The sequence below is a fragment of the Balaenoptera physalus genome (assembly GCF_965194825.1).
Source record: "Balaenoptera physalus genome assembly, chromosome: 3".
Taxonomy (NCBI): Eukaryota; Metazoa; Chordata; class Mammalia; order Artiodactyla; family Balaenopteridae; genus Balaenoptera; species Balaenoptera physalus.
Genome location: NC_138890.1, coordinates 164981071 through 164994529, shown reverse-complemented (window position 1 = coordinate 164994529; position 13459 = coordinate 164981071). Strand labels below are relative to the sequence as shown.

General features: G+C 39.2%; 1 long non-coding RNA gene across 9 annotated transcripts in view; it reads right to left on the bottom strand.

Annotated features, from left to right (window-relative positions):
* The window catches only part of LOC309656700, a 50931-nt gene that overhangs the window by 4523 nt on the left and 32949 nt on the right, over positions 1-13459 (bottom strand). For 3 of the 9 annotated variants that reach the window (XR_014261482.1, XR_014261487.1, XR_014261488.1), the window contains exons 2-4: positions 5265-5411; positions 1701-2159; positions 586-800 (exon numbers count right to left, since the gene is read on the bottom strand). This is a non-coding gene — a long non-coding RNA (uncharacterized lncRNA). Of the gene's footprint in view, positions 1-585; positions 801-1700; positions 2160-5264; positions 5412-8213; positions 8428-13459 lie in introns of those variants that run through there. The other 6 variants (XR_014261483.1, XR_014261486.1, XR_014261484.1 and 3 more) reach the window with 4 other exon arrangements.

The window sequence follows — 13459 nt, the reverse complement described above, 5'->3', positions numbered from 1 at the left end:
GTCAACGTCATCAGGTCTCAGATTATTTAAGTCATTTTGCTGCCACCAGTGTCACTTAGTCACTTGGAAAATTTAGTCAAGACAATTTCCTAAAATTTTTTTTAAATGCTCGCTTGAAGTATTTTCAACTTAGTCTAGATGGGTTGTAAAACCCATTTCTGTACAAGTAGTTTACTTAAATAAGGAATGTGTCCTAAGAAGCATTCCTGAGGTACAGAAATATTTTTTCCATTGAAATAGCCTATTCGTAAACAAAGACTATTTTCTTATTTCTAACTTATAAAACCTCAGACGGAACATCTAGACAGAACCATATAGAGGATGGTAGTTAAAACTATCAGCATAGCATTTTACTATTCTGTTTTACTCATCCTCGAGTTTGAAAAGGTGGGGTGAAGGTCAAATCAGTAATGCTAGAAGGCCTCATGGACAACGTATAACTTTACTCCATTGCTCCTTACCATACATCAGCACCTTTATAAGGACAAACACAAAAGCCTGAGACTTTCCTGGCCCCATGTCTTTTTATCACTGTCATCCCCAAAGACAGAATCTGGGAAACAACTTGGGATCTAGTTCACGTACCTTCAAGTCTCGGCTTTTGTCCACTGCTCAGTGTGTACATGGACTTCCTTTGGGTGCTGGCTTCTCTGTTGGACCGAGCTTCATGGGAAGGACACCAGGGCTAGGTGATGAGAAGCAGCTGGTGCAAACTGACAGTGGGGGCGAAGACCTGAAAAGCTGCATGAATGTTCTGGAACTTTCCGTATGTGATTCCAAGTAGACACATTTATGACTCCCTTAAATAAAAAAGGAGCAGAGATGAGGTGATACCTGGTGAAAATGATGTTTATTATAAAATATTCGTATCATTATAGCTAAATAGGAAAGATAAATATATGTTTATATCTCTTATCAGAAGCTACCCTTAGCTATAATTAAGCATGCTGAATAGATTAAAAGAAAAACTCAGCACTGGTGTGTATTTGATCTATGTTTAAATTCATTAGTCAGAAAGTGGTAAATGAGAAATTAATTTTTCCACTTGGCTTATATTTCACAAGATAATAAGAGTGGACACTTCAGTCTGCTTGTGAGGCCAGTTGTATTACTGGTTGCATTTCAGCTGTCCCTCCTGTGTGTCTTTCAAGGTGCTAGCAGACTGGAAGATACTCCATATACTGTACAGGAAAAGGAAATGTCACAGGATTCTCTTTTTAAAGGAGGAAGTAGAGTGGCTTTTTCCCTTTGAAAACTGTGACAGAACAGTGCTTATAAAACTATCCGTGGTGAATCTGTGGTGATGGACCCGTTCTTAAAATTTCCAATTCTTTGCAGACTGGCACTTTTGTAAAATTAAATTAAAATGTTACACTGAGATCAAATTGCTGTAAAAGTTTCTAAACACTTGCTCTCAGTTTCTGTACACATTCTTGCAGAGGGGCAGAAAGAGTTTGCTATGTGGCACTGGTCTGTAGAGCACCCTTTAGTAGCAGTGAAACATGAGTTTCAGGCAAGGATCAATAGCTTCTGTTGTTATCTGGGAGTTTGGGATTTTGCCCAGAATGGGAGGGCAGTGCTTTTGTTTTGTTGTTTTGCTATTGGTCCAACTTTTGTGTAGAATTGTCCAGTACGCGCCTTGCTCAGGGCACCTGACTGAGGAGGTGAATGGGGGCTGGGATCTCTCCTCTGAGTCGTACCCTCTGCTTGGCGGAGGTCCTTGGATCAGCCATCAGATAGTCCCAGTTACATTTGCTGCTTTTTTGAGACGCCTTCCATAGGTTTCTACATTCTCTTAGCGGAAATCAGCAAGAACCTCCTTTTGATTTCAGTTCGTTATGCTTAACAAAAATCTTCATCACATCTATTTCTTTACTGGATTTCAAGCTCCTGTGGGAAGGAGTGTGGGTCTTACATTGTTGTGACTAGAACAGTGCTCATACTAATATCAAATGAATTCCGAATCACAGGTTGATAGTGAAAGCCATGCTCAGCTGTTAACCTTCTTGAAGAAGCAAAGAATCTCATAGTGTGATGATTTTCTTCCTTCTTTTTTATTGATCCAGGACTTGAAGAGACCAAGTTTTTAGATGTAGTCCTGGGGAGAGAAGCTTCCTGAAGTTAATGATACCCCGACATATTCATCCAGTCAGAGAGACCTATGGAATGGCCACAATAGACATAAGAGGTCAAACCGAGTATTGTTAACATTTTATCTCTAGTGAGGTTAAAATTAACCAAGGACATTGAGTTCACCGAGAAACAGCTTCTTAAACAAATATAGCTCATGAAAAAACATTACTTATTGGGGTCACGGACTCCTAAGAATGAACAGAACCTTAATATGTCTGGGGAACACACGTGCCATGTTGCACTGCTGGTGGAAGAGGCCTGACCCCGGCCTGGACTCTGCAGAGCCTCCTGGCAGGTCGCAGGTAGGGTGTAGGGTGGGGCTGGTGTGGCAAACAGGGAAGCAAGGGCATAGCAGCCTGAGACCACCTCAAAGTCAGAAGCAGAAGGACACACCCCTTGGCGTGCGCAACTGACGTCAGGAAAAATGAAGGCCTGGAAGCTTATCACCAACACAGAGGAAATAACTTTGGTGGCAAATGGGACAGGAGAGAGTTCTTAAACAACAGGTGGCTTGTAATGGTCTCTTCTCCACCAGACGCATCCATCACGCCTTGGTTCCTGAGGGTCTTCACGCATCTGAAAGGCACACTGTGTTTGTTTGACCCTCACAGGCCGCGTCGATGGTGGCCTGAAGAGGGGGCACGGGCTCAACGTCTGTAATAAGGAAGAGTTTTGAGCAATTCCATGAATTCCAATTCTGTGTGGGATTTTAGTGTGAATGACAAATGTTTATGAGCCCAAGTTACTGTTTTATGATTAATATGAAATATTGCCTGAGCCTAAAAGCCAGTCTTGCCAGAAACGCAAGAAGTATGTTTCTAACATATTTTGGGTTCTGTTCAAGCAGTTAGTTTGTGAGGATAGAAAACCACTTAAGTCAGTTCCATAAGGAGCATCCCACAGACCGACAGGGCAGGAAGTACAGCCAGTCCTCCTGGAAGGCACCTGGGACCTAGAGAGCCAAGAAGTAAAGCTTCCAGCAGCGTCTCTCATGATCCACAGAGAGATGGTCTCATCGCTCAAGATTTCCCCGCCTCACTCTGTACATGATCTCCCTTTCTTTCCCTTCCTCTCTTTGTCTCTCTCCACCTCCATCTCCCACTCTTCATCCTCTGGGCACACAAGGGTGCTCCTGCCACTGAAGGAAGCTGCATCTTAGTTCACCAGTCCGAAATCCTGAGAAGTAGAATCTGATTGGCTCAGCCGACCTACGGTCCTTGAACCACGTGCACAACTCTATCCAATCATCTGTGGCCAGGGCATGGGGCCCGGGTGCCTGCAGCACAGATTCAAAGTTTCTGGGAAGCAGGTGTGTTCAGGGCGTGCCTCAAACCATATCAAATACATGTGGAGTTTTCACAGCTCAGGTGCACACATGAGTGACCTTCAGCGAAGGAAGAAGAATCAGCGTAGTTCAGAGCACCTCGTAATTAAGGTTGGTAATCATCCAATTAGCATCCTCACCAATAGAAAATGTTAGAATTCATCAGAGAAGAACAAAGACAAATGCAGGTGACATCAGAGCTTTAGGGTAAGAGTCACACAAGGTTGCCCTCATGAGGCAGTTTTCTTAGTGGTCGGAGGGAAGATAGGAAGAAAAAAGAGTTACAGGTGTCCGGAGTAATTCCCTTCGTGTGCAGGTTTGTTGCTGTTGATCTGCTTAAATAGCCTAGAAGACACACATGTGCTGTTTCTAAAATGCAGACCGAAGTCCTGCGAGCTTTCCTGCAGCTTTTTGATGGAAAGGGGATTTACAGTTCTGTCCTCTAAACCTCAACTACGTGTGTTTTCAGCCCCATTTTTGGCCTGTGGTTGGCTAGCTCTGTAAAGTGCTCTGGCTCCAGTACTTGAACTTCATGTTGCAAAGGGTAAATTTGGCGTTGTCTGCTTCCTCCAAGTTCCATGACGACTTCCTTAATTTGTTGTTCTCTTTGTGCCCTGGGTAGTAAATTCTTACCGACAGTGGAGATTGGCTCCTGCACTCTTAAACCTAAGCACCAAGGTTGTCTGGAACCTTATGCACAGTATTCCCAACAGCTCTATCACAGGTTAGTTTAATGTTCACTGTAATGAGGTATTGTTTTCCCTATGCCTCTTATTCCTTCTACAGGATATTATATTTGTTGAGATACAGCCTGGAGCCAGGGAACAGAGCAGAGAACCCAGGCCCTTAGAAGCGTAAACCTGCTGGTTGTTCTCAGCCGTCAGGTTACATTTGTGGCTTTCTAGACACTAAGTAAATAAAAACAACGGGAAATCTTTGGAGAGCCTCATGGTGGATATCAGGAAAGATAGTTTGGTGTTGTATATGAATATTCACTAAATCTATTTCTGGGTCAGCCTGTGTTGGGGACATTAAAATTACCTACATTTCAAAGGTTAACAATGCAACTAAACTAAGCCAATGTAAGTTTAGGCTTAAACATACAGAGAAGAGGAACTATTTCCCACAAGCTAATGGTCGGCAAGACCTAATGGAATGAGTACATGTGTTGAACAATGCTGTAAAAATCACAATAACAAAAGCAGTCAGACTTAAAGCTTCATTTTACTAACCTCAGACACCAAGTTGAATATCCATGTGGGAAGAAGCAAACACCTTATAAATAGATATTGTTGGTGCTAAACCTATACTTACCCCAGCTCAGGGAAAAAGAAGTAAATAGATATGGTGAAATGATTTCAAATGGTTCCAAGCCATCTCCCTTACTTTACTCTTAAACCATCCCCAGATAATGAGATTTTCTAAGTCAGTTATTGTGTTGAACAAAGGACAGTGATGAAAAATAGTAACCAAAGGCATTTTCAAATGAGTGAAACAAGATATGCTTCTTCAAATATGAAGAAATCTCTCAACATAAAACCATTTAACAACTTTTATAAAGTTTAGGAATTAAGCAAAGACATGTGGTAAAGGACAACTGCTTCAAAATTGTAGCAATGCCTCAAAGTTCCTATTTGTAGGCTGATGGTCCTAAGGAGATACATTAGGACCTCGTAGATTAATGCAATCTTCAGTGCCATTTAATCCTAACAGGGACCAGGAAGTTTAGCATTATCTATGTAGCAGGCCAAAAAGCTGCCAAGTCCTTGTATACAGAGAGAATCAAGTATCACACTGAATTACTGACCTGGTAGTTAATGATCCACTATCCGCCAGCCACTTTTCTTTACAGGAGCATTCTGTTTCTCAGCATCCACCCATACGTTTGGTCCCTCTATGCAACTGTAGGCAACCTCAATTCCATGTTCCCTCACAGCAACTCTTTGGTCTCAAGCTGTACCATGTGGAGAGAGGATTTTATGAATCTCTTGCCAAGGATCTTTCAGGTCAAGGTCAAGCCATGGATCTTTCACACTATGCCTTCAAGAGACCAGCATCCAAAGTGACTGTTCAAGAGACCCAGAGGGTCACACCTTAGTAGTAGAGCTAAACTAGCTCAGAATAGAGACTACTCCAGATATACCCTTAAACACTTCAAAAGAAGCCATGAAAGGATCAAACCAATCTGATCTTCCAGGACTTTAACTACCTTCCAGAACAAAACCAACATTCTTTAAAGGAGGATAGCTAAGTTCAGATACTCAATGACCTAACAACTCCATGTTCAGGATCCAAAAAAAATAACTAGACATGCCAAGAATCAGGAAATATGACCCATAACCAGGAGGAGAAAAAGAGTCAATAGAAAAAGACCCACCAATGACAGAGATGGTGGAATTAGTATTCAAAGACAATGAAATAGCTATTACAAACATGCTCAACATGTTTAAGGATCTTTAAATAATATGAATATAATCAGGAGAGATAGTGAAGACATAAAGAACCAATTGGAACTTCTAGAGATGAAAATTAAGATATCTGAAGTGAAAAAATACACTTGGTGGGACTAACTGCAGCTTAGACATGGAAAAAGACCAGTGAACCTGAAGATGTAGCAGTACAAACTATTCAATCTGAAACATTAACTAACTAACTAACTAACTAAATCAGGCCTCAATGACCTGGGGATAATATAGAGTGGTTCATTATATGTTTGACTGGAGTCCCAGAAAAGTGTGTGTTGGCAGGAGGAGAGGAGAGGGAGACAGAAAGATATTTGAAGAAATAATGGCTGGAAAACTTCCAAATTTAATAAAAACTATGAACCCACAGATCTAAGAACCTTAAGGAACCTGAAGTAGCACAAATACACACACACACACACACAATAACATCAAAGCACATCAAAATCAAATTTCTGAAAGACAGTGATAAAGAGAAAATCTTAAAATCAGCCAGAGGAAAAAGGCACATGGTGAACAGAGGAATAAGGATAAGAATGAGGGCAGATTTCAGAAATGATGCAAGTCAGACGACAATGGACATCTTTAAATTGTAGAATGAAAAAAAAAATACTGTCAACATAGAATTCTATATCCAGCAAAAATCTTCTTTAAAATTTTTACCTTAAGGTGAAATAAACACTTATTAAGACAAACAAAAGCTGAGGGGCTTTGCCAGTTAAAATCACTATAAGTATTGTTAGAGGAAGTTCTTTAGATAGAAGAAAAATAAAACCAGATGGAAACTTGGATCTAACAAAGGAATGAGGAGTACAAGAAATGGTAAATATGTGGGTAAATATGAAAGTATTTTTTCATTTTTAAATTTCTTCTATGACTAATTAACTATACAAAGCAAAAATAACAAACATGTTGGGTTCATAACTTATGCAGAAATAAAATGTATGACAACAATAGCACAAAGGATGGAAGGGGAAAATGGAAGTATATTGTTATAAGGTTATTATACAATAGTCAAATATTATTATTTAAAGTAGACTTGGTAAGTTGAGGATATGTATTATAAACATTAGCACAACCACTAAAATCTAAAAGGTAGAGGTATAGCTAAGAAACCAATAGCAGGAAATAAAGGTAAAAAATAAACAGAGAACAGATGGGATAAATAGGGAACAAACATCCAGATGGTAGATTTAATCACAACCATTACATGTAAATGGTTACAAACACTCGAAATAAAAAGAATGAATTAGATCCAGCTGACTGGAGGGAATTCCTGATGCCCTGTGAAGTGGAAAAACAACATACAGAGTTGCTGTTAGCATTTGTTTATCTATGAGTAGTAGGAGGGAGAGGTGAGGGAAAAACAGAAGGAGACTGACAAAATGGAAACATATGCATGATAAAATAACAAGAAGTGTTAAATAGAATCTATGACAGTGTTGTTGATAATAAAAATGTGTTCTGAACATAGACCAGGACTAGAAGATGACACGAACAAGTGAAAACACTGAATTGACCTAGGATGTGATTGTGGTTAATTTCATTCTTAGATTCTCGACCTTCCGTATAGCTTTTATAACAAAATATTAAAATTTAAAAATAAATGTATGAAGTTTGAAGATACAGAAAATCATGACCCAAATTCCTTTTATAGTGAGTGGTTCTTTGACTCTCTAGTTTCGTGGAAGGAAAGTGAGTGAAGACCTTTTGTGCAATAATTCTCCCAAGATAGTTCCAGCCCTGTAAATGCTTTAGCATCTTATCTGGTATTAGCACAGGGCACTGGCTGTTGTTGTAGGTAGTCATTAAACATGGCAAGAAACTCCACCTGAAGCGAGAGTCTGTCAGAGTTCTTTGGTTGCAGGAAGCAGGAACTGGCTTTGGCTGACTTAAAGAAAATCATTGGGAAGACCAGAAAATTAGTCTTGGAATTGAGGCAGCTCCAGAAGGAGGAAGCAGAATTCCAGGGACGGTACATAGCAGCCGCAGTCTGGTTGGGTTGCTTCCACTGGAACTAGTGAATTCCAGTCTTACTTCAAACTTACATCAGTGGCGCAAGTGTCAAAGTCCCAGAAAAAAGCACTGGACTCATCATGTGCTCACTCTCTAGATACACTAGGACCTACTAGGAGGTGCTCAGGACCCTTTAGGATCTTGGTAGCAGGAGGGCTGCTTCCTGTAATCACAGTTCTACCAAAATCACATGCACATAGAGAGGGAAGGCTGTTTCCCCAAAAGAATTCAGGGTGTTCTAAGGAAGGGCTCATGGACACTGGGTGACCAAAACATACCTTTCTTGGTACTGGAAAAAGGAAGAGGAATCATGGGGAAATTTTCACAGGGTTGAGCGTCATACCAAGAATGTGGAGTCTACCTGCAACACAAGATCCCACTGCATTCCTGAGTCTGGGGTCCAAACCGAGGAGGGCAAGGTTTGCAAATGCTTTTGTGCTATGAATCTGTGGGAATTGAATTTATGATCCAAAGCCCAATATAATAGACATGATAAGGCTTGCCTTTAGCCTGAAGGAATTTGATATAGTGGTTTGTGTTGGTGGCTTATTTATAAATATTATATGAATTTTTTCAATATAAATTTCAGTTTCAGTCTCCCATCTCAAGTGCTCCCATAAGTATGTATTAATTATTATGGGTTGGGTTTTTTTTCTGATGGGGCTCTAAAACTGACCGGAAAGAAACCACATTAATACATTTGGGGAAAAGATATTCTAAATATAATAAATGTTGCTGGGTGATATGAAATGATATGGCACGTTTAAATTAAACCTTGAAGAAGAGTATAGGCAGGTGGGCAAGTCAGGAAAATCATTAAGGAAACAAAGCAAACTGTTGAAATTCTGTGCACCACAAAAGAATAGCCATCTTGTAGATGGGCTTATAGTTGAAGAAAGCAATAAATAATCACTGAAGGAGAAAGTAAGGGTTAAATAAAGAATAAATGAAATGGAAATCGGAAATGTTTGCTTTTGAAAACATTTGGACTCAAGATCCATCCCCAGCTTCTCAGAATGATAGGGGCTCCTGTGTGTGCCTGCTCAGAGCGATGCACTTTTCCTCAGAAAGAGAAGTACTATTTACGACGTTTGTGTTAAGAAACTCCAGGGCTCCTACGGAAATGTACTCTGACCTCTTACACAACATTTTTACTTAAGCCAGAGCAAAGGAAATAATGGACGTTGAGAGATCAAATGACTGCCTTCCACTCTGTTCCCTTTAAAGATCAATAATTTTTATGAACTTCTTTTTCTTCTTAAGGAAGCAGCATCTGGCTTCATGGAATTTGGCAGAGTTAAGCATCCTGTTCTAGTTATGTTGATTTTTAAATACAAATAAGATTGGTAAATGGCAGCTAAAGTTGAACCATCTGAGTAAGAATGAGAATAATGAAAGCCAGTGAGACTGAACCATACATTTTTAGTTAGGTCTTTGTAGGTCATCTTTTCCCTCTCCCACCTGCACTCATACAGATGAAAACATGACGTCACATGATTTGACACAATTTTTCTGTTCAAACATTTGTGGGACCTTTCCATATAATTTCATATTTTGAAGTGCTATTTTTTACACAATTCTTTTATAACAGTGTTGTATGAGGTTAGAATTAACATCTACCATACAGATAAAGTCTGTTATGACAGGACTGATCACATGCAGATATGTGTAGGGGACATGTAGCTGCAATTATGTGCTGAAGTTAATCTTTGGACTAAATTTAGAAAGGTGAAGGATTGGATACTTAGCTTTTAATCCTTTCCTCATCTTTAGAAAATGGGCCCATTTTGAGGCCAGGGCCAGGGTTATGTCTTAGAAATTTGCGCCCATGTGAAGCATGCTTAAGAAGATGATTCTTACCATGAAGGCTCTTAACAGAATTAATCTTAAGCCTGAGTATGACCCAGACATTAGTCTGGGCTTCTAGTGTCACAGGATATTACGTGCACCCAGAATAAAGTAAATTGCTTAATAATGCAATGGGATGATTTGCTCAACAATTCAGTAATAAAAATACCTTTCATGAATACAAGTCATATGACTTATTTCACAAATATTGTCTTAGTTTATCATTCATGTATAATTATTCACAAGGTTTAGATAAGAAAATGAAGCTAGTAGAGGCAAGTCACTTGTCTAAGATCTCATGCTGAGTGAGTGCCTGGCACATAATGATATATTTTGCTAAGTGGATTAATGTTGTAGCAGATCCTTTGTCTTCTGGTCAACTGCTTATGAAATGTACAAATGAAGGCAAGCATAGCTGCCATAATATACAGCAGTGTTGAAAAGAAGAAAAGCATAATAGAAATGTCACTTTTAGAAAAGTTTTGCAGGACTTTGGTAGCCTTTTGTAAGCTAGTTTTGAAAAGATGGCAGGCAGGGGAGCTGTCCTTGGTGCTGAACTTGCCATGAGGCGAATAGGTCAGAGGATGGCCTTAACCAGTTTTCCTACATATTTTCTTCTGGGCTTCTATTACCAATGACAATACTATCAATAAAAATTATATTTATAAAAAATTTTCCGTTTTAAATATTTTAAGGACTTTATAATATTTTTAATTATAGCTTTGTTGAGTTATTATTTAAAAAGGTAAATTTAATGCTATAATTCACTAGATTTTAGTATAGTCACAAAGTTGCGGAATTATCACCACTATGTAACTTCAGAATATTTTTATTACTGCCAAAAAAAAAAAAAAAAAACCCACAGAAACCCCTCTCCTCAGCCTCTGGAACCAGGAATCTACTTCCTGTTTCTATAGATTTGCCTATTCTGGACTTTTCACATAAATGGAATCATACAATATGTGGCCATTTGTAACTTACTTCTTTCACATAGCATACTGTTTTTGAGGACTATCCATGTTGTGATATGTATCAATACTTCATTAAGTTTATTCACAAACAATAATCCATTGTATGAATATACCACATTCTATTCATCAGTTAATGAACATTTAAATTGCTTCTCCTTTTGGGCTATGCTGCTGTGAACATCTATGTACAAGTTTTTTTGTGTGGATATGTTTTCAGTTCTCTTGTGTGTATACCTAGGAATGGAACTGCTGGGTTATATGATCATTTTAATATTTTGAGGATCTGTCAAACACTTTTCCAAAGCAGTTGCCACCAGCAATGTATGAGTATTCCAAATTTTCCACATCCTTATCAACAACTGTTATTGTCTGTTTTTTTAATATTAGTCATCCTAGTGGGTATGAAATTGTATCTCATTGTGGTTGACTTGCATTTCTGTAATGACTAATGATGTTGAGCATCTTTTCATGTACTTATTGGACACCTGTCATCTTCTTTGGAGAAATGGCCATTCAAATCTTTTGCACATTTTAAAAAATTTGGGTGGTTTTTCTTTTTATTGTTAAGGTGAAAGAGTTTTTTATATATTCTGGATGCAAATCCTTTATCAAATATATCATTTAGAAATATTTTGCTCACACTGTGGGTTGTCTTTTCACTTTCTTGATAGTGTAAATGACTGTTTTCAACACAGTGATCCTTCTCTGATGAAATATTAGTCAGCCATAAAAAAGAATAAAATAATGCCATTTGTAGCAACATGGATGGACCTAGAGATTATCATACTAAGTGAAACAAGTCAGACAGAGAAAGACAAATATCATATGATGTCACTTATATGTGGAATCTAAAAAACAGTGCAAACAAACTTATTTACAAAACAGAAATGGACTCACTGACATAGAAAACAAACCTATGGTTACCAAAGGGGAAGGGGAGAGGGATAAATTGGGAGTACGGCATTTACAGATGCACACTACCACATATAAAATGGGTAAACAACAAGGATTTACTATATACAGGACAGGGAACTATATACAATATCTTGTAATAACCTATAATGGAAGAGAATTTTAAAAAAGGATATAGATATATATATACATATGTATAATCAAATCACTTTGCTGTACACCTGAAACTAATACAATATTATAAATCAACTATACTTCAATTTAAAAATTGTGGAAAAAGAACAACAGAAATACAAAAAAAAAAAAAAAGAAAAAAAAAATTCCAGCATCTATGCTCTGAGTAGCTCATTATGAAGGAAGGAACTCATTTACAACATAATTGTTGGCAAATATTATATGAAAGAAAAATTTTAGTGGTTCTCTGGTAAAAGGCTTGCTTATAAAACTGGACGATGCAGAATGTGTGGCATCTGTTCCCTGCAGGAGAAGAGGTATGCCTTACTATAACACTGTACTTTTCTCATTGTGTGGAACCTACTCTCCTCTCAATAAAACAAACTCTGCTTGAAAATGATAGCCAGGGGAAAAAATAATGGAAGCATAGAACTGTTTTATATACTAATAAGTATTAAACTCCTGTTTTCAAATTTTATTCTTTGGCAATAAAATATATTCCTCTCACACAATCAGAGAAAGATTAAACTATTTTTTAATTAGAAAATATTTACATCGGCAAGAGCTTTTCCCCCTTATTGGAAAGCAGAATAAGAAAAAGAGTCTAGTGAGTTAACTGAGATCAATTTTATTCCTTTAAAAAGTTTCAAGGTTGAGAGATCAAGATGGTGTAATAGAAGGATGTAGGGCACACCTCCTCCCACAGACACATCAAAAATACATCTACATGTGGAACAATTCCCACAGAGTACCTACTGAATGCTGGCAGAAGATCTCATACAACTAAAACTACAAGAAAAATAACTATTTAACCAGATAGGGTGAAAGAAAAAAAAAAAAGGAATTAGGATGGTACCTGTGCCCCTGGGAGGGAGCTGTGAAAGAAGGCTTCCCTCACCCTGGGAACTCCCTTCACCAGTTGGGAGATCATTTGGGACATATAGGGAGCTTCAGAGGCTCACAGGAGAGTCCAGCAACTGGCTTATGGCAGGCAGAACAGAGACAGACCAGGACAGACGGTCCTGGACACCTCACTGCTCTCCCCAGCCCGAGATGTGCATCTGCTGGTGTGTGCAGGATCTTGGTGCTGAAACTCAGGCTTCAGTGGACAGACCTGGGGAGAGGACTGGGGTTGGCTGCAGGGAGATGGCTCGAAGGAGCTGGAGTGTGGTCCAGGTCGCAACTGGGGGTGTGCTCAGGACAGAGCCCAGGTCTGCCATAGCAGCCCCATTGTTAACATGTGCAGGAAGTGAGGGGTAGGGCCCTGACAGAGCAGCCTCATTCTGTGTGTGCCTACAGCAGGCATGGCTCTGCCTCTACAAGCTCTGGGAGCATGCAAGTGCCAGTGGGTTGCCAACACGCAGAGGTGGGGCTGAAGTCTGAGCTGATCCCTGGGTCCATGTGACTTTGAAGCAGGGCTAAAATCTGCAGAGCCATATCCCGACAGCTGTATGACATTGGTGATTTACACCGCCAGGGCCTTTGTAAACTTAGCACCTATTGGACATCCAAGTGGATTACTGGTGCTCCCATGGCTAGGGTGGGTCTAGTGTTAGCAGCTGCAGGCTTTGCAAGTCTAAGCATGCAGAGGTGCAGCTGGGGTATGGGCTGATTCCGTA